Below are 27,797 nucleotides of genomic sequence, written 5' to 3'. Positions count from 1 at the left end.
TGGTTTGTACTCATTGATAAGTGGATATTAGCCAAAAGGACAGAATACCCATGATACAATTCAAAGATTCTATGAAGTTTAACAAGAAGCAAGGCTCAAATATGAATGCTTTTATCCCACTTAGAAGGAGAACAAAATAATCAGAGGAGGCAACGGAAGGTAGGGGTCTGGATGAGAGTTGGGAGAGAGAGGGAAATGGAGGCTAGATACGGTATGTGGCAGATGTGAGAGAGTCTCAGAGGGCAAAGAGAGTAAATAGAAATATGTAGCAGTCTGTGTTAGGCAACAAGACGAACCTCCATAAAATCCCAGAGACCTGGGATATAAGAAGCTTCCAAGACTCAATGGGTATGACCTTAGCCAAAATGCTCAATAGTCCGGAGACAGAACCTAAAGAGAACAACTCCAGTAGGTAGACATGGTTGCCTGTTGAGGTATGTACCCATATTCAAAATATTTGACCCAGAATTGATCCTGTCTAAAGGAAACGCCGGGACAAAAGTGGAGTATAGACAGAAGCAATGACTAACCACTGACAGGGATGTTGGGATCACTTCCATCTGCAGGGACCAAATCCTGACACTATTACAAATGCCATGTTGTGCTTAGAGAGAAAACTAGCATGCCTGTCCTCTGAGAGGCTCTACTAGCAGTTGACTGAGATAGATCCAGACCTTTACAGACCACCATTGGACTGAGGTATGGGACCTCTTTGGAAGAGGTAGGGGAAGGATTGGAGGAGCTGAAGGGAATGGCAACCGAATAAAAGACAAACAGTATCAACTAACCCAGACCTCTCAGAGCTCCACAGAGACTAAGCCACCACTCAAAGAGAATACATGGGTTGAATTTTGGCCCCTGGCACATATGTAGAAAAAAAATACCTTGTCTAACCTTAATGGGAAAGGATACAACTAATCCTATAGAAACTTGATGCCCCAGGGAATTGGGATGCTGGCAATGGTGAGATGGGGAACAGTAGAGGAGTGAGAGAACATTCTCTCAGAAGTGAAGATAAGGTGGCACAGGATGGAGAACTCAGGGATAGCAGATAAGGAAGGGGATAACATTTGGAATATAAATAAATGAAATAATTTAATAAAAAATGAAAAGGAAAATGAGTGAAGAAAACATTTCTGTTTCCACGAATGCCATAGCAGCTTTCCTTGGAGGGAACACTTTATAATACAGATATATTACTTGTTAGCATGAGACTTTTCCAGGCCTGAATATGAGCTTTTGCAAAGAGACTTTGTGCCATTTCATTTTTATAAGCTTGACATATAATAATTACCAGTTAAACCTTATTTATTAGGTGAAAATTTTCAAGTACCTATTTCTAATATTTTTCCACAGAACTCTATAAAATTTAAATAAAGTATCTTTTCTCCAAAGATCACTGTGTTAAAAACAGCAGTTAAAATAAAGTGCAAATGTGTGCTTTAAAAGAAAAAGAAAAAAGACAGAAAAGGGCACAGTAAGATGTGTCTTCTCCATCCTGAGGAAATTTCCAGCTCACTATTTTGTAAGTAAAACTAAATAGTGAGAAACATATTAGTAATGAAATCATCACTAGGTGCTTCCAACAGTAAATCAACTGTGTAATAAACAATAAGAAAAGGTTACATTATTTTTAATGGAGGTAAGATTTACAGAAAAAATTGTTGACACAAGCTGGGGCTATTTGCCACACTGTGTCATAGTACCTTGTATTATTCTCTCTTCATGGGTTTCTGAAAATGAGGGGAAGATAGGTTAAATGGAGGTTTCTGGAATGAGGGCCTGTTGGCTCAGTTAAACAAAGGGAAGCCAGTACAGGTGGTTTTATAACTGCATGTTCAACAAAGAAATTACTCCCTTATCCTCTGAGGTGTCATGGAGTGAATGTTATTCAAGAAATTATTCTTCTCCCACACCTCAGTGCCTTTTATGTCTATTTTTGACATTTGTGTTTTATCTAGTGTCCCAAGTTTGTTTTTGAGTAGATTGACATTATCTACAGAAATATTGAAGTACAAGTAAAACATATTCGTGGTGCAAGTGTAAACAATGTTGTATAAAATTCTACAGTACAAACCCATTCATGGGAAACTCTCATGGCTCTCATAAGTAATATTGTGTATTTAAACTTTCACCTGTATGAAATTTCACATGTCTTTAAATATACAGAACCTTCCTTAGGGGACCAATTATTCGCACAAAAGTAGAAAATTTATCAGAGTACTATTGAAATACATTACAAGAATGTCAAGGTAAAAAAAAAAATGAAACATGTGAAAGACAAGAGATTGCTCTTCAGAATTTTTGTGCCCATTCTTTCTCTCAGTGATTCCACCACCCTTTCTCTTTTATGAATCCACAAGTCTAACACTTTTTTATATATTATTTCTACTAATATCAAGCCCCATGTTGAGCAACACATATGTCAAGTAGCAGGAATAAGAATTACCAAAGTGCAACATGGTGAGATGTTTAGGGGAAGAACCATGTATGAGAAATAAAGAAAATGCATAGCTATGAGCATGATTTTTCCCATAAAATAATGATTTATGTTGGAAATTTATTAAGCAGCATATTAAATACTACATGTATGGGGAAATGACCAAGTTAACCACAGAGCTAAATCAGATAATTTTTGCAAAAAACATAGGATACCTCATGCCATGCTGATAGCCCAGGAAAAGTCAGATCCTTATGAAACTACAACTTTCACTTTTGTAGTCCACTGGCTCTAGCCCTGGACTATAACTTACCAAGTCTGCTTGTGGACACAGAAGCAATGGTCCCTTTGTCCTTTCTTTAGGATTTCTGAGCATGCCTTGGTTCAGAATAGCTCTAAGCACCAGGGAATTACTCTACAGGCTGGGCTCTATCATCTTCTAGGAACCTAGTTTCATGGAGTTGAAATTTACAGTGGCTGAAGATGGAAGTCCCTTTTGTATATTGCGTGCCTAGAACAGACAAAGCCCTAGGCTAGATCCCAGCATCATATAAATTAGAGCATGATGCCACACACCTATAATACAAGCAGTCAGAAGGATCACCAATTCAAGTTCAGCTTTATATACACAGAGATTGAGTCAGGCTGAGTTACATGGGATTTTTTTCTCAAAAAAAAAAACCACACACACACACACACACACACACACACACACTACCCACTTAATAACTACACTGATTCATCTCATTGCCCAGGGTTCAGTGGTGGAAATTCAGATCAAACTTTTGACTTTGTTTCCTTTATGTTAGGGAGGAAGTCCTCATCTTTTGCTGTTGAACAAAGGCACTAGGAGGCAAACACATTTGCCCCTAGTAAATTGCTAGTGTAAATCTAATACACTATAGGCATCAATGTTGTATTCAATTTACTGAATGTATTAAAATCCTAGAGAAATTACTGGCTGAATGAAAGGGCAGTAAGCTGTGAGAAGCAAAGGGATTTTGAAAATTCCTGTCAGTCTCCCTGATTCTTGATGCCTTCAGGCATCCAAATTGGAAAAGACAAATGTGTTTCAGAATTTCAGAGTCAAAGCATAACCAAAGAAACTGCCACAGATAAAATCATCTGATACTGTAGGTTTATTAGAGAAGGAGCAATTTGGGAATGTACAATACCCAGAAACTAAACAATGAATAACTTTAAATTTTCCCGGTGTCTTAGAGAAATCTTGAGGATTTCCATTACTTGCTAGTTAGGAATGTTATACAATGATCCTAATGTCTTGGTGACCGAATCATTTGTTTGCCATTTAGTGGCCAATTTGTGTTTAAAATTAATGAACTATTTAATTTCTTTTTCCAGGGTATGTGGAAATGTGATGTAGAATTCCAAAAAAAGTATAGTGATATGTGGGGGTAAGTAATTTGGAAATGTCTAATATGTGGTTTTGCTAAGATATAAAACCAACCTGTATGATGACTTTGTCAGCCCAGAGTATCTTGGGATGCATTTGCCTATTTTAAAGTGTCTGAAGGACTGCCTTGCCAGCAGTTCTATGAGTATTTTGTAATTCACAGTTTGAATTAGAACATTGCATGTCATGATTGGTCTGCATCATTTGATAATCCAGACACATAGCCTTATTTTATCTACTGTCATATAAGGGTTCTTGGCTGCATTTATTATTAATTTGGAGTTTAAAAATTGTGGGAAATGCATTTATTCAGACACATTTAACATGTGATTATAAATTTAGAAGAATGTCTCCTGCCCTCACTTAGGTAAAAGCAAAAGCAGTTCTTAAAAATATTTCTAGTATTCTCAAAGGCAGGCTTAAATTTTACTTATTATTTTACCTTTTTATTGATTCCTTGGGAGTTTCACATAGGCCATGCCAGTACCACTCATCTTCCCATTCCATCATAACCACTTCTCAGAAAATAATCTAACATTCCCAGAAAATAACCACACACACACACACACACACACACACACACACACACACCACTACCACCAATGACAACATATAAAGAATCTCATTGTGGAAGCTATAGTATGTCTCAATGTGTCTCACAGTATAACCATCTGTCCACATATCTTTATTTACAAATGTTCACTGCAATGAATCATTGGTATGGTTTGAGGACTCTGACTTGTGTGACACCATCAGTATTGGGACCTCACTGGGACTCCTTCCAGTTATTCTGTTGTTCCTAGTGTCATGAAAATTCTGAAACTTTGAAAAAGAATGTCTGGCCCATTCATGTGTCCAAATCATTAGCAGGTGATGTAGATTTTGAGATGGGCCATCTCAGATCCCTGGATCTCTGCTTGGGTAGTAGCCGAGTAGTAGCAAGTATCAGCCCACTTGCTATCCCTTATCCACACCAACAGGGTGAGCTTAAGAGCATTGCTATAGTCCTGCCATGCAATGGTTGCATCAACAAGACACAGGATAAGCTTTTCTTCTTTTATGTCATGAAATAGCTCTCCCACACCCACATCTATAGATACAGATCTACTGTGTTGCCCAGGCGAGGTGCAGGACCCATTCTCTCCAGGGCAGCAGCAGATGAGGGATAGGGCCAGTTCACCAGCTCTCATGACAACAGGCCCAGCTCTCTCAGCTGCTACAGGTGGTGAGTGATCTGGCTCTTTGGAGCTCTTCTTTATGACTCTAAATCCTCCAACCTGCCATGTAATCAGAAACTTTCTTGGTCTCTCCTTTCTCTCGCTGGCAGATATCCTGCCCTATTCTATATTCTGCCCATCAATTGTGTAGTTAGCATTTATTGACAAGTCAGAGAATAATGGTAAGAACTATTTACACAAGCTTGAGAAGGAGATTCGTGGTATAAGCAAGGTATTGGTACAGTGCCATGTCTAAATTGAGACAAGTTATGAGGGCAGAAAAATCAGTATCTGAATAACTAAAGGCTAAACTTAACACAATGTATGAAAACATTATGCCTACACTGCTGTGATGCCCAGGCAAAGTGAAAGGCCTACTGAAATGGGAATATTTGTAGTTATTATTTTTATTTAATTTACAGTACCTATGCAGTGTGGTTTTCTTATTGTTATTACTTCATTTTTGCTTGAGGTTATAATTGCTTCCTTTCTCCCTTCTATTTTCTCTCTTCAAATATATACTTTGTACGCATAAATGTATTTATATTTATAATTACAGCCTGCTAAGTCTGTATACTGTTAATTATATGTATGTTTTATGGTCTGACTACATGGAATTCAATAACCAGTTGATGTGTTCTTCCTGGGGAAGACCATTTCTCTCACTCTTAGGATTCTTTACTTGCCTGTACTTCTTTCCATAGGTTTGAGGCATCCTTGGCCTTCTCTCATTACTTTTTTTTGAAGCTAGGTCTCAACATATCCAAAGTACAACTAGAAGGTTCTATGAAGCCCATATTGGCCCAGATGTCACAGTTTTCCATGTCTGCCTCCTGGGTACTTGTCATAGAAGTCTGTGTCATCACACTTTGCTGAAATTTCTTTTCCTTCCACGTTTTTAAATACATTTATTACAAGACACTGACTATTTAATAGGGATGTTGTTTGGTTGTAGTCTGCTTGGGACTTGGTGGGTTGATGTGTAGGTCCTGCCTCTGTCTCATCACCTGGCTAGGACCTCTCATGGGAACAGAGGGACTGGGAATTTGACTGTGTTCACTCCATCCTGGAAACTGACAGACATTGGGCAATGTGGAGCTATGGAACTCTGCTCAGGGGTGAGGCGCACAGTCTGAGGTCCCGCTAGCAGCCAGAGTTCTTGGGGTCCCAGGGCCAAGAGGCAGCAGGGAGCTGGCTGGGTTTCAGTCCCTTGGACTTTCAGGAGCTGCTGGGGAGCTGCAGGAGGGCCGAGACTGAAGTGGTGGCGTTTGGACTAGATTTGCCCATGGCCAAATTGGGGAAGGGGGCGAATCTCTGGCTGCATCCCACAGGGATGAGAGTTTTTGGTTGAGGAGATTCGCTTGGCTGGGTTATGGCTGGCTCAGCTTGCCTGCAGGCCTGAGGTTAAATACATTTTGCAAGGAGGAGAGTCTGGGAAGGAACATTAATTGGCTATACCCCTCTAGCCTTTAAGTATCTTATTAATATCGAAATCTGTCTTGAAACTCTTTGGCCTGTAGTCATGCCCTCTTCCTGTTGAGGGGCTAGTGGCCATTGTCCTACCTGCCTGGAGGACATCACTCTATAGAGTTCTTGGGCCTCTTGTCAGGAGCCTGAAGTCTAGGAGCATGTTGAAATGCATGGCGTCCCTTAGGATCACCTGGGGTCTCTGACAATTTCTAGCTGGTGCTTGACCAGAAACTATGTTGTCCTTTCATGGTCCTACAGAATGTATATGGATAATTTCTCTTTACATATATTACTCACTTTGAGGAACATATATAGTATGAGTTATATCGTGCAATTGCCTTCTAGGCTTGTTTCATTAATTATTTTGTGCAATAATTGAGCCAACAGCAGCAGAACTTCGCTATGAGAGGTGCTGGTAATTTGGTTAGAGTCTGAGAAGAAGTGACATCAATGTTCTGTGTGGCACAATAAGGTAGATGAGCCTGCCCTTACACTCAGCTCACCTCAACTGGCGAGGGTAAAAGTGAGCGGAGGGGATCTCTCCTTTTTTAATGCCACTGAACTGCTCTACATTTCTAATGGTCCTGAAAAAAAGAGTTCCTTGCAACTTTTATTGCTTGTCAGTTAATAGTTTGTCCTTAGGGGCTATAGAGATAGCTAAGTAGTGAAGAACCATTGTTCTTACCAAAGATCAAGATTCAGTTCACAGTTCAGGATCAAAGTGGTGTAATCATCTCTGTTTTCCCAATACAGGCTATATGATGGGTTGATCCCTGTCCTGGTAATCACAAAACCAGACATGATCAAGAAGGTATTAGTGAAAGAATTTTATTCTGTCTTCACAAATCGACATGTAGGTATTTTGTTTTTTAAAATGTAAACATTGCACATAATGGACAGGTTTCATGTAGGAATATATATATTCCTGTGTGTGTATACATGCATGTAATAACAATTATTGAAAAATATGAATGAGTACAAAAAGAGAAAGGAGTATTTGTAAAAGAGAAATGTTGTTATTATAATCTCAGAAAGTAAAATATTAAAATGTGAGCATTCATTTAACAATTTTACTGTGAATTGTTGGAGATGTTGCCCAGTAGTAAATTACTCTTGCTCATGGTTCATGCTTCAGTATGATGAAACAAACAAATAAGCAAACAAACTAACCAACAAACAAACATCTTAATATGAAATTCTTATGAAGTTACCATAATTTGCCAGCAGTGTACAGGAGTGCTATGTGTCTTCGTGTTATTCTGTTGGGGAACAAGGAAGCTCAAATTTCCTGAATTAAAAATAGTCAAAAATAAATGAAAATTTCCTTTAATTAGTTTGCAGTAATAGCCTCATATTCCCACCTAAACTCTCTTCCAAATTCACACACTTCTTCTTCCTTTCTTTTTCTTTCTTTTTTTTTGAAAGGAGTGACAATATATGATCTAGCTATTCTATAATTTGCTTTGTAGATCATATTTACCTCAGACTGATGTAAATCAGTCTGCCTTTGCTTTTCAAGTACCAGAATGAAAGATGACACTTTAACTAGTTACACATAGAAACAGATTCAAAAATACAACTTGATTAGATAATTCAATGTTGTCAGCATATGTATGTTTCAAGGGATAATTACTCGGTATTTGTTATGTTTCATAGGTATCATAGCTGGGTGGGCATACTGATTGCTACCCCCCCATAGAAGCTTGTCCTCCATACCTGATCATGAACCACCCCATTTCTGTCCACATCCCCCATCTCTCCCAGATTCCTCCCTCCATCTGCCTCTTATGACTATTTTGTTCCTACTTCTAAGTCAGGTTAAGTCTTTCTGACTTGGACCCTCCTTCTTGTTTAGCTTCTTCGGGTGTGTGGAATGTAACCTGATACCTTAATTTTAGGGCTAATATGCACTTATAAGTAAGTACATACTATGTATTTCCATTTGGGATTGGGTTACCCAATGTAAGATGATATTCTAAGTTCCATCCATTTGCCTGCAAAATTCATGATGTCTTGGTATTTAATAGCTGAATAGTATTTTATTGTATAGATTTACCACATTTTGTTTATCCACTCTTCAGTTGAAGAACATCTAAGTTTTTTACATTTTCTCACTATTTTGAATAAAGTTGTTATGAACATAGTTGAACAAGTGTCTTTGTGGAATACTAAAAATCGTTTGGCTATATTCCTAGGACTGATAGAGCTGAGTCTTGAGTCAGAACTATTTCCAGTTTTCTGAGAAATCGCTAAATTGATTTCCATAGTGTCCTTGCCTTGACTTCCAACTCAAGTTTCTTTTGCCCATGGTCTTTATCACAGAAATTACAATAGAACCCTAAATAAGAAACCAATCTTATTTTCTGTATGGACTTGGGTACCATATTTCAATCTCCTCCCTGATTGTTCACTTTAAAAGGCAGTTTTCCTCAAGAGGAAATCATATTGAAGTGAAGATTGTGATAGAACTGGTTTAGAGACTATCAGGTGTCTCTATGTCTCCTCCTTGTACTTTGAGGTATCTTACATATTTTAATTTATTCAGCACATGTGTGTGCTTGAGTATATGTATGTGCATGGCATGTATGCAGGTGGTCACAGAGACCAAAAAAGGGCATCAGATACCAAGAACTGGTAGTTGTGAAACACCAGATGAGTGTGCTAAGAATCAAACCAGGGTTCTCTGCAAGAAGAGTAAGTGTTCTTAACCACTCAGCCACTGTTCCAGCCCCAGTTTGAGGCACTTTTTTTGAAAGGCAAAACTCTATTTTTCTTGATATTATAGCTTCATGGTCCAGCTGGAATTATGAAAAAGGGTGTCTAAAGAAGTGAGAATGATGAATGGAAGAGAATTCGATCATTGCTTTCTCCAACCTTCACCAGTGGAAAACTAAAGGAGGTGAGAAAATAAGGGATGTTTTGTTATGGTGTAATCAATTCTATCTGAGGACAGGGAGAAGTAGTGTCATACTCTTCAAAGAGATATTGCTTTGGGCATTACATTGCTAAGAATGGTTCTCTCTCTCTCTCTCTCTCTCTCTGTCTCTCTCTCTCCCTCTCTCTGATTTGTTGCAGTTCTTATTGTTATTGTTTCACATTTTTTGTTGTTTTATCACTTTACTTCCTGTAAAAATATGATTATATTTCATAATTTCAAAAATCTTGTTATTTGGGAAACACAGATGTTGACATTTACCAACAGAGTGTGTTGTGTTTTGTACTTAGATGTTCCCCATCATCCAACACTATGGAGATGTGCTGGTGAAAAATATGAATCTGGAAGTAGAGAAAGGCAAGCCCATTACCATACAAGAGTGAATAGTTATGTATGAATTGGCAGAGGGTTCTGTCCCTCTTGGAGACCTCACCTACATTTCAAGAACCTAAAATTATTCCAGAGAAAGAATAATGAAGAAATATGATGTTAACTTGTTATGAACCACGCATTAAGCAACTCCTCCCAGATTAACTGGGGCAGTCTCCCTCTTATATACATGAAGCAAAATTAGATTAGTTGTTGTTGTCTCTTATTTTAGAAGACAAATTACATAGTTTAGGAAGATGTAAGTTTAGGTAAGCTATAGCTGTCAAGATTAAAAAATGTAATAGTTGAGTACATGAAACTCATCAGAGGTTGTTAGTTTGGCATAAATATTAGTGTCTATAACTTTGAACAATCTTAAATTTAAGTTTTGCTGAGAGTCTTAGAAAAACACTAACAAAACCCAAATTTTTTTCTACCTCTGTTTAATCAAACTGAAAAAGGATAACTTTCTGGAAATTATGTGAGCAGTAAAATCATGTTAAATTTTGAAGATAACACCATAGTAAACACAGGCTGGACTAATCATACTGCAGACAAATTGTCCCAGAGTTCAGGAGCTGTGCTGATCACATATTAAACTCCCTGTCATTCTGCTCAGCATTTTTGGTGCCTACAGCTTGGATGTGATCATTAGCACCTCATTTGGAGTGAAGGTGGATTCCCTCAACAATCCTCAGGATCCTTTTTTGAACAACATCAGGACGCTTGTTAAACGTAGCCCTTTCAATCCATTAACTTTCTCTATGGGTATGTAGTCTATTTTTCAACTATATTAATATCTTAGTCTTACGTTACCTAGCACACAAAGTACAATATTCTTCATAGCATATCCATGCACAATCCCTCCTCTTCTTGGTTTCACCACTGTATGATCTAGTTCTATTTTCCCCCTTTGTACTTTCATATCAAATGGGGTTATTCATCATTGCTACATACTTTGTTGTTTTGGATAATTTTATTAGATGACCATGTGATTTCTGTCTTTGAGCCAAAGTGTCATGATTTATATTTATACATTTACATATATTAAGCATTTCTCTATCTCTTTAATGAAATTTAAATTAATATCATTTACTTTCACTGTTTATCTGTTCATTTAATTCTGGAAATTATATTTATTTTAAGGGTAAGTGTAGAAGTCACTATTTTGTTGCAGAGTTTATTCTGTTACACTATAGCTAGTATTTGTTTTATGAAATTAAGTTTCCATATTATTACATATACATTTATGTGGGGCCATAGAAATCCTGGGGTGTTTGGCCACACCCCCAAAACCCAGAGACCTGACATGAGGTCTCCATGCAGTGGGCCATGTAAGGCGGGGGAACAGGTCTCTGCCTCAAGATTTACATATTACCTATAGGCCCGAGCTCCGCCCCTCCCCCCTTCCAATATAAGGAAGCCCCTTCTGGCATTTTGTGGGAGAGCTCCACCATTTAGATTAATCACCATGACAATAAAACTTCAATATCTTCAATTCCACATGTCTCTTGGAACTCTGGACTCTCTGTAAGTGAAAAACTCACGTGGGAAAAGCTCTTCCCACTCTCTCTGTTGTAGCAGTCCATGGAGCACCCTCTCTACAACAGCGGTCCATGCACCGCCTTTTCGAGGCCCCTGGGGGACTCAGCTGCAACTGCGGTACACAAATGTGACCCACCCCACATCCCGTCGGCATGTTGGGTCCCCACTCTCCCCAGACCAGCCATCTGCGGGGCGCTCTCTCTCTCCTCTGTGACCTTGGTTCCCTGGACGGAGTATGTGCACGGGCGTGCGGATGCGACCCTGACCACGCCCCGTGCAGCGTGCCCTGTGTGAGTTTTAAACCACACATTTAAGGTTGCAATGTCACATGGATCACAGTTCCCTTAAAGTGAATAAAGTAATCTATATGCTTATAATTAGTTTTGGTTTGATATCAGAATAATAATGCATGCTCATTTCCTATGTTGTTATTTGATGGTTGGGTATATTTCTTGTAGTCAGTAAAACAAATTATGATTGCTTAGCCAATTTATAGAGACTACTGAACACCTGGACAGTCCCTATACTACAAAATGTTGGAGCATCCAATCCTCAGTCTTCTGGACCAGGATAATCTGACAGACCTACTGATGGAGAATTATTAAGGGCTGATTACTCTATCTTGGCAGATGTAATTAGTCAACTATTCCACAAATGTGTCCTTTTCAGGACAGTAATATGTTTGCAGATGAAAAGAGGCAATTCTTGCCTAGTGGCTGTCTCACCACAACTGGAGTAACTCCAACGATGCTCAATTTCTTCTTAGAATCTAAGACAGGAAGGTGTCAGGAGCAGACAGGTCTCTAATCAAAATGAACCTTAATACAGAAATGTTTGTAACGTTAATTCTGTGTACTTCTGATGTTTTGAAAACCAATTATCCGTTATTACAGGCAATCTGAACTGTTGTCGTTAACTCCTCACAGCTATTTCTAAATAAAATGTAGAAAACACCCTCACAATAATCTCAGAGCCATGAATTTGCTATAGGCCCTTAACTCACAGGCTAACCATCTCAAATCAGTTAAAAAAAGTGAAAGAAGGGCTGGGTCTAAGCCTTGTATTCCTAAGTTATATAGGCACAATGCCTATGAAAGTAACAATATTGATGTCATTTTTTTTATCAATAAGAAACTCGTACCAATGAAAACCTTAAATTTGAAATCAAAGTAAATTTTGTACCATTTAAGAAATTATAACTTCAGGTTAATAATAATTATACAGATTTCTACCAATAGGTTATGGCTATGCAATAAATCCTAGCTATTCCTCCCTGTTCCAACAAAACCACTACTTTTCCCTAGAAAGACAGCCCAATATTAACCACCTCAGTCCCGAAGCCCAGGGAATAGGGGCACCGACTCTTTATTAATTTCTTCAAGCTGATTACAGGCATTGAGATATTAGAAGAGGAGCGGGGGGAAGAGTAAATTGATAAGCCTCTGATGCCTGTGTCTTCACTGCATCCAGCTGAGATTCCAGGCCATCAGAAGTTCAAGCAGGTCTGCTCAACTTGCTTGATGAGTAGATAAACCAAGTCTGTGTATTCTGCAATATACAATTCTCAAAACGAATTTTAATATTAAGATATTTTTTGTTTGAATTCTGGAATCTAGTTTTCTGGCAGCCTGTCTCTATGATATCTAATCCATATAATTCTGGGAGTTTCTATAAAGGTGTGCTCCCACCATCCTCCCATTCCCACCTCCCTCCTCTCAAATTCCCCAACACTAGGGAATCTAAACTATCAGGCACCAAGGACCTCCACTTGCATAGATGCCTGACAAGGCCAACCTCAGCTACCTATATGGGTGGAGCTTTTGTGTTCTCTGGCTGAAGGTTTTACAATGGCTACTCCAGCTTGTTTCTTCACATGATTTGCTTGAAAAATTGTTTTCCAGGCTTTTACTCTAGTGTAGTATCTGTCTTTGTCACTTAGGTGGGTTTCTTGTATGCAGCAAAATGCTGGGTACTGTTCATATATCCAGTCCATTAGCTTATGTCTTTTTATTGAGGGTATTGAATCCATTGATGTCAAGCGATATTAAGGAACAGTGATTGTTGCTTCCTGTTATTTTTGTTATTAGAGGTGAAATTATCTTTGTGTGGCTATCTTCTTTTGGATTTGTTGGAAGAGTATTACTTTCTTGGTCTTTCTAGGGTATAATTTTCCTCCTTGTACTGGAGCTTTTCTACTATTATCCTTTGAAATGCTGGGTTTTTGGAAAGATACTGTGTAAATTTGTTTTTTTTCATGGAATATCTTGGTTTCTCCATCTATGGTAATTGAGAATTTTGCTGGGTATAGTAGCCTGGGCTGGCATTTGTGTTCTTTTACAGTCTGTATGATATCTGTCTAGGATCTTCTTGCTTTTATAGTATCTGGTGAGAAATCTGGTGTAATTCTGATAGGTCTGCCTTTATATGTCACTTGATCTTTTTTCCCTTACTGCTTTTAACATTCTTTATTTGTTTTGTGTATTTGGTGTTTTGATTATTATGTGATGGGAGGTATTTCTTTTCTGCTCTAGTCTATTTGGTGTTCTTTAGGCTTCTATGCTTATGAGCTTCTCATTCCTTAGGTTAGGGAAGTTTTCTTCTATAATTTTGTTGAAGATATTTATTGGCCCTTTAAATTGGGAATCTTCACTGTCATCTATACCTATTATCCTTAAGTTTGGTCTTCTCATTGTGTCCTGGATTTTCTGGATGTTTTGGGTTAAGAGTTTTTTTCATTTTGCATTTTCTTTGACAATTTTGTCAATATTTTCTATGGTATCTTATGCACCTGAAATTTTCTTTTCTATCTCTTGTATTCTGTTGGTGATGCTTGCATCTAGACTCCTGATTTTTTTTCCTAGGTTTTCTATCTCCAGGGTAGTCTCTCTTTGTGATTTCTTTATTGTTTCTACTTCCATTTTTATGTCCTGGATGGATTTGTTCAATTCCGTCACCTGTTTGGTTGTGTTCTCATGTAATTCTTTACGGTATTTTTGTGTTTCCTCTTTAAGGGCTTCTACCTGTTTACCTGTGTTGTCCTAAAATTCTTTGAGAGTATTATTTATGTCCTTCTTAAATTTCTCTATCATCATCATTAGAAGTGATTTTAAATCTGAATCTTGCTTTCCAGTGATATGGGGAATTGAGGACTTTCTAGTGTGGGAGAACTAGGTTCTAATGATGCCAAGTTACTTGGCTTGCTGATGCTTATGTTCTTGTGCTTGCCTTTCACTATCTGCATCTCCTTAGTGCTACCTACTCTGTCTCTTACTGGAGTCTGTCTTTCCTATTATCTTGGTTGTTTCAGAACTGTGTGGGATGGGTGTTACTACTGTGATTAGAGCTGGGGCCCAAGATCTTCTCAGTGCTCAGGCCCAGATTGGAAGGAACCAGTGGTCCAATCCAGGAGAAAATTTCTGGGTCCTAGTTACTTTCTGTTTGGGGCAGGTGTTGCTGTCTCCTTACTTAAGATGCTGCCCAGGTTAGAGCTCCTGGGAAGCCCGCTTCCTCTGCGTTTTGTGAGACTGGGTGCAGTGCTGCTGTCTGGGATCTGCTCAGTGCTCCTTGGCAGCAGACCAGAAGGAACCTGGGCTAATTTTCTACATTGATCTTGGATATGATATAAATGAGACATAGCTGTAGAAGTAAATGACAATCCAGTGAAGCTCTAACATTGTTAAGTTATCATATTGTTCTAACTAGAACTTCAAGTAGTATATTGAAGAGCTATGGAGAGAGTGGACAGACTTGGCTTTTCCCTGATTTAGTGGAATTGCTTTAAATTTCTCTCCATTTAATTTGATGTTAGCTGATGTCTTGCTGTATATTGTCTTTATTGTGTTTAGGTATGTGCCTTGAATCCCTGATCTCTCCAGGACTTTTAACTTGAAAGGCCATTGGATTTTGTCAAAGGCTTTTTCACCATCTAATGAGATGGTCAATATTGTGTATTATTTTCTCTCCATTTGTTTATATTGTAGATTACATTGAGACATTTTGTGTACTGAACTACCTCTAAATCCCTGGGATGAAGCGTACTTGATCATGGTGGATGATATATTCTTGAATTTGTTTTGTGAATAGTTCATTGAGGATTTTTGCATCAATGTTCATAGTAAAATTTCTTCTGAGATTCTCTTTATTTGTTGGCTCTAGGTATGGCATTGGTGTCAGGATGATTGTGATCACAAAGAATGAGTTTGGCAATATTCCTTTTGATGAGGTTTTGGAATAGTTTGAGGAGTCTTGGTATTAGCTGTTCTTTGATAGTCTGGTTTAACTCTGCACTAAAGTCATCCTTTCCTGGGCTTTTTCAATTGAGAAACTATTAATAACAGCTTCTTTTCCATAGTGGTTTTAGGACTTTAGTTTACCTGATCTTGATTTAAGTGGTATCTATTTAGTAAATCATCCATTTTGTTTAGATTTCCTAATTTTGTGGAATACAAGATGTTTTAGGTAATATCTAATGATTTTTTTCAATTTCCTCAGTGTGTGCTGTTATGTCTTCCTTTTCATTTCTGATTTTGTTAATTTGGACACTGTTTATTTGCCTTTTGGTAAGTTTTGCTAATGACTTCTCTATCTTGTTGATTTTCTTAGAGAACCAGATCTTGATTTCATCGATTCCTTTTACTGTTCTGTTTGTTTCTAATTGATTGATTTAAGTCCTAAGTTTGACTACTTTCTGACATTTAACCCTCTTGAGGATTTTTGCTTCTTTGTGTTTCAGGACTTTCAGGTGTGCTGTTAAGTTGCTAGTATGAGATCTCACATATTTGTTTCTTCAGGAACATAGTGCTATAATATTTTCTCTTAGCACTACTTTCAATGTTTGGGTGTGTTGTGCCATCATTTTCACTGAATTCTCTAAACTCTTTGATTTATTTCTTCTTTGACTCAATGGTTATTGAGTAGAGACTTCTTCAGTTCCCATGAGCTCATAGGCTTTCTGTTGTTGATGAAGTCTAGTTTTAATCCATGGTGATCTGATGATATAAAAAGTATTACTTCAATATCCTGTATCTGTCTAAGCTTCCTTTTTACTGAGTATATGGTCAGTTTTGAAGAAGATTCCTTGAGGTGCTGAGAAGAAATGCTATTCTTTCGTGTTTGAGTGAAATGTTATGCAGATATCTGTTAGCTCCCTTTGATTCATACCATCTGTTAATTTCACTGTATCTCTGTTATTGTATCACTTTAGCTTCTGTTTTGATGACCTGTCCATTGATGAGAGTGGGGTGTTAATGTCTCCCACTATTAATGTGTGGGCCTCAATGTATGATTTAAGCTTTAGTAATGTTTCTTTTATGAACATGTATACCCTTGCATTTGGCACTCAGATAGGTTTGAGGCATGATCTTAGTGGATCTTTCCTTTGATGAGTATGAAGTGACTTTCCATATCTCTTTTGATTAATTTTGGCTGTAAGTCTATTTTATTAGGTATTAGCATAGCTACTGCAGTGGTATTCTTGGATTTGTTTGCTTAGAAATAATTTTCCTGCAATTTATTAAGAGTTAGTGACTGTCATTTTTGCCTAGGTGTGTTTCTTTTATGTGGCAGAATGGTAGATTCTGTTTGCACAACTGCTCTGTTAGCCTGTGTGTTTTTATTGGCAAATTGAGTCCATTTATGTTGAAATATATTAATAATCAATGATTGTTAGTTCCTGTTATTTTTATGTTGATAGTGCATGTGTGCATGTGTGTGTGTGTGCATGTGTGTGTGTGTGCATGAAGAAAAAAGATCCTCTTCTTTGAGTTTTGCTGGTGTGAAATGATTAATTTTTGTGTTTTTCTGGGTGTAGTTATCCTTGGTCCATTGGAATTTCCATCGTATCTACTGTAGGGCTTGATTAGTGGAAAGATATTGTTTAAATTTGTTTTTGTTGTGGAATATATTGGTTTCTTCATCTATGGTGTTTGAAAGTTTTGCTAAGTATAGCAATCTGGGCAGACATCTGTCTTCTCTTGGGGTCTGCTTGGCATCTGTTCAGGACTTTCTGGATTTTAGAATCATTGTTGAGAAGTTCAGGTGTTATTCTGATAGGTCTGCCTTTATATGTTTGATGGCATTTATTCCTTACAGCTTTCAATATTTTTCTTTGCTCTGTATATTTAGCATTTTCATTATTATGTAGCATGAGGATTTTTGTTTCTGGTACAATTTATTTAATGTTTTATAAGCTTTGTGTATGTTTATAACCATCCCTTTCTGTAAGTTAAAAATTTTTTTTTCTTCTGTGATTTTTTGAAGATATTTTCTAGTGCTTTGAGATAGGAAATCTCCTTCTACTCCAATTATTTTTTAGATTTTCTCTTTTCATGATATTCAAGATTTCCTGGATGTTTTGTGTCAGGAATTTTTTTTTTTGATTTTACCTTTTCTTTGACTGGTGTATTAATTCATTCTATTGTATCTTCTATGCCTGAATGTTTCTCTTCCATCTCCTGCATTCTGTTGGTGACGTTTGTTTCTGTGTCTCCTTTCTCTTTCTAGATTTTCTCTCTCCAGGACTGCCTCAGTTTGTGTTTTCTATATTGCTTCTATTTCCATTTTCAGGCCTTGAACAGTTTTCCTTGCTTTCTTCATCAGTTTGTTGTTGTTGGTGGTGGTGGGTTTTTTTTGTATTTCTTTAAGGGATTTGTTTATTTCCTCTTTAAAGGCTTCTATGATCCTCATAAGATTACATTTAAGGTCATTTTCTTTCTGTTAAGGTGTATTAGGATATCCAGAGCTTGCTGTATTAGACTCCGAACTTCTAGTGAAACCATATTATTCTGGCTTTTCTTGAGTGTATTCTTATGCTAGCCTTTAGCCATCTGGTTTTCCCTGGTGTTGCCTGGCCTGATAGTCTCTGTTGGACTTTGTGAGTGGATTTTAGCTGGTATTTCAGGTTTGAACCAGATGGCTGCAAGCCTCCATGGATAATAAATTAAAGTGGACAAAAAGATGTAGAACAAAGGAGACCTCTTTGCTGATTTTCTAAAATTGTTTGTTTTTTGCAAAAAATCTCACCTTGAGCTTGTATATTGTATTGGATATGAGTATGCAAAAATATAATATTGTGTTAAGTGTGTTGGGGAGTATTTTTGATCCCAGAGATAATGCAATAGTAGCAAGAATATTACAATCCTTGACCTATCTGAACCACTATCAAAATTCTTCCTCAAATCCAGAGAAGGATGAAGCTTTATGATAGTATACATAGCTAGCATGTATTAGGGTATGCAATTCTTCACCAACACTGCAATTCTTCCTTAATTTTTAAACACATTATGTATACTAATCACACCTTCTTTCAAACTATTGTTTCTTGGCCTCAAATTCCAGAACACATGACAATTTATTTTTATTCATTTTTGTGTATAAACACTGTACTATAAAAGACATATGAACCTCATTTTCTAGTAGCTGAAGAGAAGTGATGATAGAGTGAATGATATTCCATTGCGTTTTTCCTGAAAGTATTAAGAAATACTTCAACCTTCAATTTTTGTGTTAAGTCTTAGTTTCTATTGATAATTTTCAAAAAGTTAAAGGCATTTTATACTGTTCCTAATTATCTGAGAATGTTAATTAGGAAAAAATTGAATTTTTCCTGAAACTTTTCATAATACTCCATCTCTGATTTTTTTGCGTAATTTAATTTTATTCTGTTTTGTACCTTATTGGGTAGTATGCATTTTACAATATAGCAAGATTCATTCCATGATTCTACATTCAGATGGCAAATCCTTTGCTGATAACATCACTTAGGATACCATTAAGTCATGTTTCTATATAGGTTTTCTTTCCAAAAGAGGTTCTGACTTTAGAAACAGGGTAGTAGAAGCTTTCAGATACAACTTTTCAGTTTTAACTGATTTTTTAAGATTTGAAAACTCATGTGGAATGTAGGTGTGAATTGTATGTTAAATATTTCATGCTGGGCAGTGGTGGTGCATGGCTTTAATCCCAGTACTTGGGAGGCAGAGGCAGGTGGATCTCTGAGTTCGAGAGTTTGAGGCTATCCTGGTCTAGAGAGTGAGTTCCAAGACAGTCAGGGCTGCACAGCGAAACCCTGTCTCAAAAAACCAAACCAAAAAAAAATATTTCATAAACCTCCAACATAAGTCTTTCTGGAGCTGAATTCTTCTTAGTGCGTGTGTGTTTTTATTTAAAATTCAATTACTTTTAGGTATAATAGACTATATGTTATAATTATATTCATTCTTACCACAATATTTCCTGTTGTTTTATTTCACCTAAATTAAAGAATTTTGCAATTTTTAAATAAAATAACTGTAAAAATGTTTAAATTTTATTTTAATCACATTTTTTCTTTTCTTTATAGCACTTTTCCCACTTCTTAACCGAATATATAACAAACTTAACATCTCCATATTTCCAAGTGATGCTATTACATTTTTTAAAAAGTTTGTAGAGAAGACCAAAAAAATCGGCTAGAAAACAGTAAAGAGGTAACATATGACAAACCTTATTTCAATTCAAAAGCAATAAAGTCAAAAGTCACATATTTCCAAGAGAAAATCCTATTGAGATATTTGATAAATTTGGTTTGTTCAGTTTGAGTTGTGGCTTGCCTAAAACTTGGGCAGTTATGTTTGACCATAGAAAGTACCAATTGTATAGTCAAGTTTTGCCTAATCCAGCCCACATGCTGGACAAGAGATGTTGGGAGAAAAAATTGCTAGCAGAAGGTTGTCAGGGAGTCAGTATTGTTTCTGAGATGTCATCAGTTATTTTCTCGTATTATGGGGTTTGGAGCACTTTTGGGTAATCATATATAACCCAGCAATTAGAGGAAAAACAGTTAATAATTATGGTATGTACGTTAAGAATATGTCAAGGAAATGAGAGATTGACATACTCTCTGTGCAGAATTTCTCTATAAATGAGTGCCTATGACAAGAGACAGAACTATAATCATCCATCTAGAGGCTTGTGCTCATCAATTACATATTCTTAGAATCAGAGAAAGCAATGAAAAAAAGATGGGCATGGCCGCATGATACTAGACCACAGTATACTTCTTGTTCCCCAAAATCTAATGATAAGTGTTTTGTTTTACTAGTCATTCTGGTAAAAGTAGCTATATTCTAGCCTTAAATGAGTTATAGCCTCATAAGTGTGTTTAAGCTCATCAAATTTCCATTTTCAAGCTTCCAAAACATAGAACTGACTTTGATATTTCTGTTTGCTTTCAGAACCCAGTAGATTTTCTTCAGCTGATGATAAACTCCCAAAATTCTAAAAATGTGGAGGATTCTCATAAAGGTAACTATGGAGGGATGGAGAAAAGATATTTAAAAACAGTATTAAATTCATTGTAATCTTAAAGCCATTTGTAAGCATGACATTTTAGCCCAAAACTCTTCTATGTACACATTGCCTACATCAGCCAAATTCTGTTTCTCAGCCTCATGCTGAGCCATTGAATTAGAAACTTCTCCTTGAAATCTACTTCCAGGACATCCAATCAGGAGGTAGAGTGTCTGAACAACAACATTCATTGTGGTTCTCAATGCGTAATTGTTCACCAGTTTAAGAGACTTGGAAATCTTATCTTTTCTTACATGGTGATCTAGTATACTAAGGATGAAAGAAACACTGTGAGTGTACAATTTCCTGTTCATTCTTTTACCCACTGTCACTGGTTTTAATATTTCAATCGTGTAGGTCTTTTGGGGGTTGGTTTTACTTTTGTTTTTGTTTTTATTTTTTTCATATATTACTACTTCAATGTCTCTAAAGCTATAATTGTCATGATTTATCAGTTATTCTATATTTGAAGTTAGTGTCCAGTTTACAACTAGTATTTCTTTCTGACTTGTTTGCTTCTGCCATATCTAGTGATTTCCTCACAGATTTTACGTATTTGCAAATTTACCTTGTTAATCATTATTTGTATCATGTGTGTTCTCTGAATTTGGTGAATTTGCCCTTTCCATGAACTTCTAGAATGTTCTTTATAAAACATTAGATTTGGAAGTTAAAAATTACTGGACAAAATTTCAGTTCATAGCACCAGTGAGAAGAAAATAGGGAGATATACTCCATACTCTTGATCCTAGAAACAAATACACACCACACAATTACCATTGAATCCCCATTGAAGTAGTAGCTACATTATAACTGGTGAGTATACACTAACATACTTTTAATACATAACTTTCTAGTTTATATAAGTTTTAATTCATAGCCTTAAAATCTTTGATATTATGATAAATATATGATGGGAACATACAATTTAATTATGATTCCATCCAGAAGGTTGTCTTTTCAAAATCTATGTCATTCAAATAATTTTGAGAATTGCATACAAGCATATAAAGAATTGTAATTCAGTTCATCCCAAGTTTCCTCCTGAGTCTACCCATAACTTTTTTGCCCAGGTTTATATCTTGTCTTATTTTCAAAGCATACAGAGTCCACTTAGAGTTGCTTGTACATGATGAATATAGGGCTATTTACGGTAGTGTAAATGCAGCCCTCAGTAAAATCTTAGGCATAATTTCTGAAGAAAGCTTGCTCTTCATATATATATATATATATATATATATATATATATATATATTTCCATCAGCCCTTCATTATGTGTGGCACACCAAAAGCCTTCCACCATCCATAATGGAATTTTGTATGGCTTGATCTTACACAGGTCTCCTAGATTCATCCCAGCTCCTGTGAGTTCCTGTTTGCTAGTACCCTGTCATTTCCAAAAAGGGCTGCAGACATCCACCACCTCTGAATTTTACAATCTTTCTCTTTATTCCTGGATAAGCTCTGGGCCATTGAGATAGTGCTGGAGGGGATATAATGCAAATATTTCATTGAGAACTCTAAGCATCATGCAACCTCTAAGAATGCTGATCAGTTCACTGTCTCTGTGTTATTGGCATCTGTTTAAAAAGGAAGATTCTCTGATGAAGGGTAAGAGATGCATTAACACGGACTGAAAAACATAAAATCTTAGGGGACTATCTATTATTGTGTCTATAAAACTATTAGGTCTATGACCCATTCAGCAATGAAGCTTTGGCCCAGTTACAAAGACCATGATTGAGTTCTTTGCTGACATTATGCCACTATTCCACTAATAGACATATCAAGGTAGAAGGCAAGTTATTATTTTGCCTTACAGAGTTTACAGGTAGGTAACACTATTGATCATTATTTGATCATAGATGGATGCACAGAACCATTCTTTATTCTGAAACCAGAGTAGTAGAAATAAAACTTCCAGATTCCAGAAAAGCTTGATTTCTTTGTCTGTGACATTATTACTTAGTGCTTTCAGTAATAGAGTCTTACTATCAATTTTGGAGTGTGACCAAGACGTTGGGCATAGACTATAATGTTTTATAAACTAAGAAAAGGAGGTAACCTATTATGGGTCAACGTTTCTTTGGGAATGAATGTCCAGGAGAGCCTTTTTCCATTTGTAAAAAGGTAAGTCAGTTTAAACTGCTTTCATTGATGTATATAAATCACTTATAGTAGCCGGTTTCCATGTGATATTTTCTATGATTTTGTTCTTAGTTATCCCTGCTCTACCATGCTCCTGAACTTTCCTGTATTGTTATTTTAGTTTTCTCAATTGTACCCTCTATGCATTTGTCTTCTTTCCCATAAACAACCTAATTACCAGTTATGAGATTTCTGCTTATAGGGCTATTTAAGTACACATACCAAAATGCAAAGCTAGCATTCATATATTAGAAATAATGCCATGAGTGATTAATTTGCCTTTGTGGGTTTATGTTATCATGGGCAGAATAAGTATTTCCAGCTTCATCCATATCTCTGTAAATTTTACAATCTCTGTTTTCACAAGACAGATATTATATTGCACTGTGTGTAGTATTTTATTTTCATTGTAGTTTATCAGTTGATGGATATGCTTTTATCAATAGAACATAGTTGAGTATAAATACAAGCAAGTATTCCTACAGTAGGATTAAGAGTAATCTGAGTAATATGGTCAATAGTAGTATGTAGTAATCTATATTTAGTCTCACACTGGGTTTCTACTCTGCCTTTGGTTATTTAAATCCCAGAAAAAAAAACTATCCAAACTTGATATTTATAATGAGCATTAATCAGCACTAGTGCTGGGCAGATACCTTAAGTGGAAACTTCTGGTTTCTTTGGAAAGTCAGTTTGTCTGATGGTGCTTTTCTGGGGAAAGAAAACCTGTGAAGGAGTGTTTTCTTGAAGTGGAAACAAGTGAAAGGAAGTTTTGTAAAGAAAGCATGTGAAAAGATGTGTGATAAAGGATTCTTTCCTAATGACACACGTGTCATGCTTTATCTTACATGCATTGCTGAGCTCCATTTTTCATGACTCCATTGAGAGAAACACACCAAAAAACTTCTGGTGGTATGCTGGTGGCTTTTTACCAACCCTGTAGACTTGGGCCAATTGGTACAGTGATAGCTGATAACAGACTCACATGGAGTTTTGCTAAGAGAGATTCACATTCTGAAGCAAGACATGTGGTGAGGCAAGATCTATGGAACACACTTGATGTTTTGAGGGAGTGTAAACAGGACACAGCTGTTAGAGAGGCTTGCCTGTAGGGCTAGCTTTGCAACACTTCTTGGTCTTGAGTCTTTACTGATCTTCTCTTCATTGAGAGAGGCACATCCAGGAACTTCTCCTGGCATCCCTGGTGGTCCTAATCCATCCTGTTGACTTGTACCCAATCACTTGAGGCCTGTCTATCTCTGCTAAGTCATGCAACTGCTAATGATTCATGTTTTCTATGACGAGTCTATTGAACTGGACTACTGGTATGTTCATGAAGTATTTGCAAGTAAATTGAGCTGTCACTGCTGAATCCTATGAACTGAACTGCTGATTGCTTATCAACACAAATGGGATTTGCTCCAAAGAACAATTTCTAAACAAATCCACTACTTCTGTACCCTAACAACCTTTTTTAATCCTTTACCTCTAGAAACAGGCTAAAGCATTTAAGAACTGTTATTAAAAATAGGGTTAAGAAAAATTTAAGCCTACAAATATTTACCCTCTATGCTATTATGTCTACTTCCTTATTAATAAACCCTAGTTATAATTTGCCATGTTCCATATGTGAAACTCTTAACTCCAATTGTCCAGCCCTCATGACTATGTTTTCATGGTTCACCTACCCCAGGGTTCCTTCCTCCTCTTACCTCCTTCTTCTTTTTTCTTGTGGTTCTCCTCAGACTTCAAGACTGGGGACCCCAAATGCACGTATGACTCTTCTGCACAGTTATTAACTGTCAGCATCTTTATTTAAGCAATAGTTTTAAATTAACTATCAAGGTGACATTGAATGTACAGATTCTCTCATCCCTGTAAGTAACCAGGCCTTGGGAACCAGTAGATAGCATTGTAATACATATCAAAAGACCACACCTCAACAACTCCCTTTTTTTTATCTCAATAGGAAGGCTCTTTCTCCTTAATAATGAGCAGCATACAGAAGGAGCAGTTAAGAAAAAAAAATACAATTATCAACTAAGTGTTACATTCAAGTAGTTTAGTCTGTTCATATCTGGTAACTCAGGAAAAAAGGTATTCTATTTTCTGTCCTGGTGAGTTTAGAGTTTTGCATCTAAATCAATTTCCATTCTAATTTTTAGATTAACTTTAAAACATCTTCCTAGTCCTAATAATCTTCCTATATGCTAAACAACTCAAGTTGAATTGTGAGACTTACCTAGTCTTCAATTTCATCAAAGATCTGAGAAAGAGTAACTATTACATGAGTATGTAGTAAGTACAGGAACTGACAGAGACAGCTGACTTCCAGGAAGTCTACAAAATTGCCTTTATAACATTGAAACATCCATTTTATTCTTTAGGACCAATATGTCTGAAAGATCTTAAGTGAAGTAGGTATTATGAAGAACTAGCTTACCCTGTCTGGGCAAAGCTTAGCAACTGAATATCTGCACAACATTCTATCTGCAGATGAAGTTAGGGCATTTCTTGACCAGTGACTGGTTTGCCACACTAAAAGCAACTGCATATGGGTGCTATTTATCCTCATCATTTCTTTTGATTAGAATGGGGGTACTTTCAGGAGCAGATGTGTCTCAGGCAAAAGAACTTTAAATAATAAAATAACTTTAAATGCCATATTCTGTGGATCTCTCATGCTTTTGAAGACCATCTATCTATTCATAGCATGCTTGAGCATGCAATCATTGCCTGTCTCCAGGTACCTATTATCTATTCAATTCAGGATTCATAACTCATTTGCCATCTAGTCAAATGTCTGATATGATCATAAGTTTGATTGACTGAGAATAACTTGTATTAATTATCTTTAAAAGTTTATGTCAGCTATTAAAGGATTAGGACTAAATTTTGTATTCTTAAAATGAGTTGCATAAGATCTATACAAGGATTGAAACATACATATGTTGTAACAAAATTAATCTTATCAATATGTAGAGATTTATACAAATATAAACCTTAAAACTGTATCAATGTATAAAATTATGTACAAATGTATCAAAATATAACCTCAATTCTGCATCAAAATATAACATTCTCTACCAATGTAGTAGTATGGCTACAGAATATTTTTTATTTCAAGAGTATATTCAATAATCTAACCCTGTTTGTCTAATTTCTTTCTTTTCAATCTCCTTTCCCTTACCTAAGAAAGAAAGAAGAATAAATGTGAAAGCCCACATTTATAGAGCCCTCATACTAATGTGACATCCATTATCAAGTTAGCTCTCATGATTTGATATTAGTTCTCCTGTGGGAGAAACACATTCCAAGAGGACAAGCTGGTTTCTCAGAGTAACTTGATGCTTTACCCCATATTAGATCTTATAAGCATAGATTTTCTTTTTCTGTTGAATAAAAGCGAGACAACACTGCTCCCACCTGACCTCTGCACATTGACCAGCAGAATACATCCTTCCTAGGGAAAAATGTTTTTTGGCAACAGAAAAGCATAATTTTTCAATTTGAAACTATGTTCATACTATATTTGGATAAACGTACCCAGATGCCCATTTATATTTATACAAATTTAAGATTGATTAGCACTTTATTTATTAATTGCTGAAGACCCTCCTAATTATTAATCAAAAACCTATATAATATGTTTAAGAAAAAACTGTCATTTTGAACCCCAGACTGTTGCTTTTTAGTGGCTCTATCAACAGAGTCCTGCCCTGACATTATTGGGCAGACCAGGCCGGTCCAGAATTCAGAGATCTGCCTTTTTCTGTCTCCTGTGTCTGCTATATTTTAGTTCAGACACTGTGTAGCACCAATGTTATCATTTCCCCAGGCAGAGCTGTGCTTTAACAGCAGCACCAAGTAGCACCTGGGAAGGACACAGGCTGGTTGATGTTTAAACCTGCCATTGTAGCTCCTGGGCTCTTCTGCCTGTAATGCAATTCAGTTTGGAAATTTTACATTAGAATTTTGAAGGAGATTTAACTGAAACTGTAGATTGCTTTTGATATGTAGCTCATTTCACAGTATTAATGCAATGAAATCTCCATAGAAGTTACTTCTATTTCCTGATATCTGCCACAATTTCTTTCTCCAGTTTTTATTTTACAAGCCCTTCAAAATCTTACATTAATTTCAAGACATTTCTGAAGCAACTGTGAATGAAAATGATTTTCTGATTTCTATCCTGTGTTTTGTCATTTTTATTACAAAGGTACTGATTTTTATACACTAATTTTGTATCTTGCAATCTTGCTAAATTTATCACTTAAAGGATTTATCTAATGGAGTCCTTAGAGTTATTTATATATAGAACCATTCATCCAAAGATTAGTATGTGTTATATTACATCTTTCTTCTTTTACTTATTGCTGTAGCTATGACTTTCAGACCATGAGAAAGTACATATACTCATAAGGACATAATTTCAATTTTTAAATTCTACTAAACTCAAAAATCTAAATAAAATATATGTATTCCTAGATGTATATGACCTATCAAAGCTATGTCAAGATGAAATAAAAAATGTAAACAAATGTTTATGGGCAAAAGACATAGAAATAATTTGACAATGTTTCAATAAATAATTTGTCAGAATTTCAGAGATTATGATCAGTACTACTCAAAGTATTCTGAAAATGAGAAAAGAATGAAAACTTCCAGGAATCTTTCTTTGTAAATGGAATACTACACTGGTGCTAAATATAGACAACCTCATCAAAAAGAGATCTGTAAGTGAATCTCCTTGGTGAACATAAGCACAAATTTCTAGATAAAAAATTTGAAAATGAAATTCAAGAGAATCACTGTGGTGAATATTCTCCATAAAATGCTTACAAACCAAATTAGATTATACATGAAAAGGATCAATTATAAGTATACTATTAGTATTGAATCCCTGGTATCTCTTTTATCCCAGAAATTTAG

At 36.3% G+C, this 27,797-nt stretch overlaps 1 pseudogene; it reads left to right on the top strand.

Annotated features, from left to right (window-relative positions):
- The window catches only part of LOC114629892, a 54,387-nt pseudogene that overhangs the window by 11,844 nt on the left and 14,746 nt on the right, over window positions 1–27,797 (top strand).

This window comes from Grammomys surdaster, unplaced genomic scaffold (assembly GCF_004785775.1).
Source record: "Grammomys surdaster isolate TR1022 unplaced genomic scaffold, NIH_TR_1.0 320, whole genome shotgun sequence".
Taxonomy (NCBI): Eukaryota; Metazoa; Chordata; class Mammalia; order Rodentia; family Muridae; genus Grammomys; species Grammomys surdaster.
Note: the sequence above shows the minus strand (reverse complement) of the source record. Positions and strands in the feature narration are given on the sequence as shown.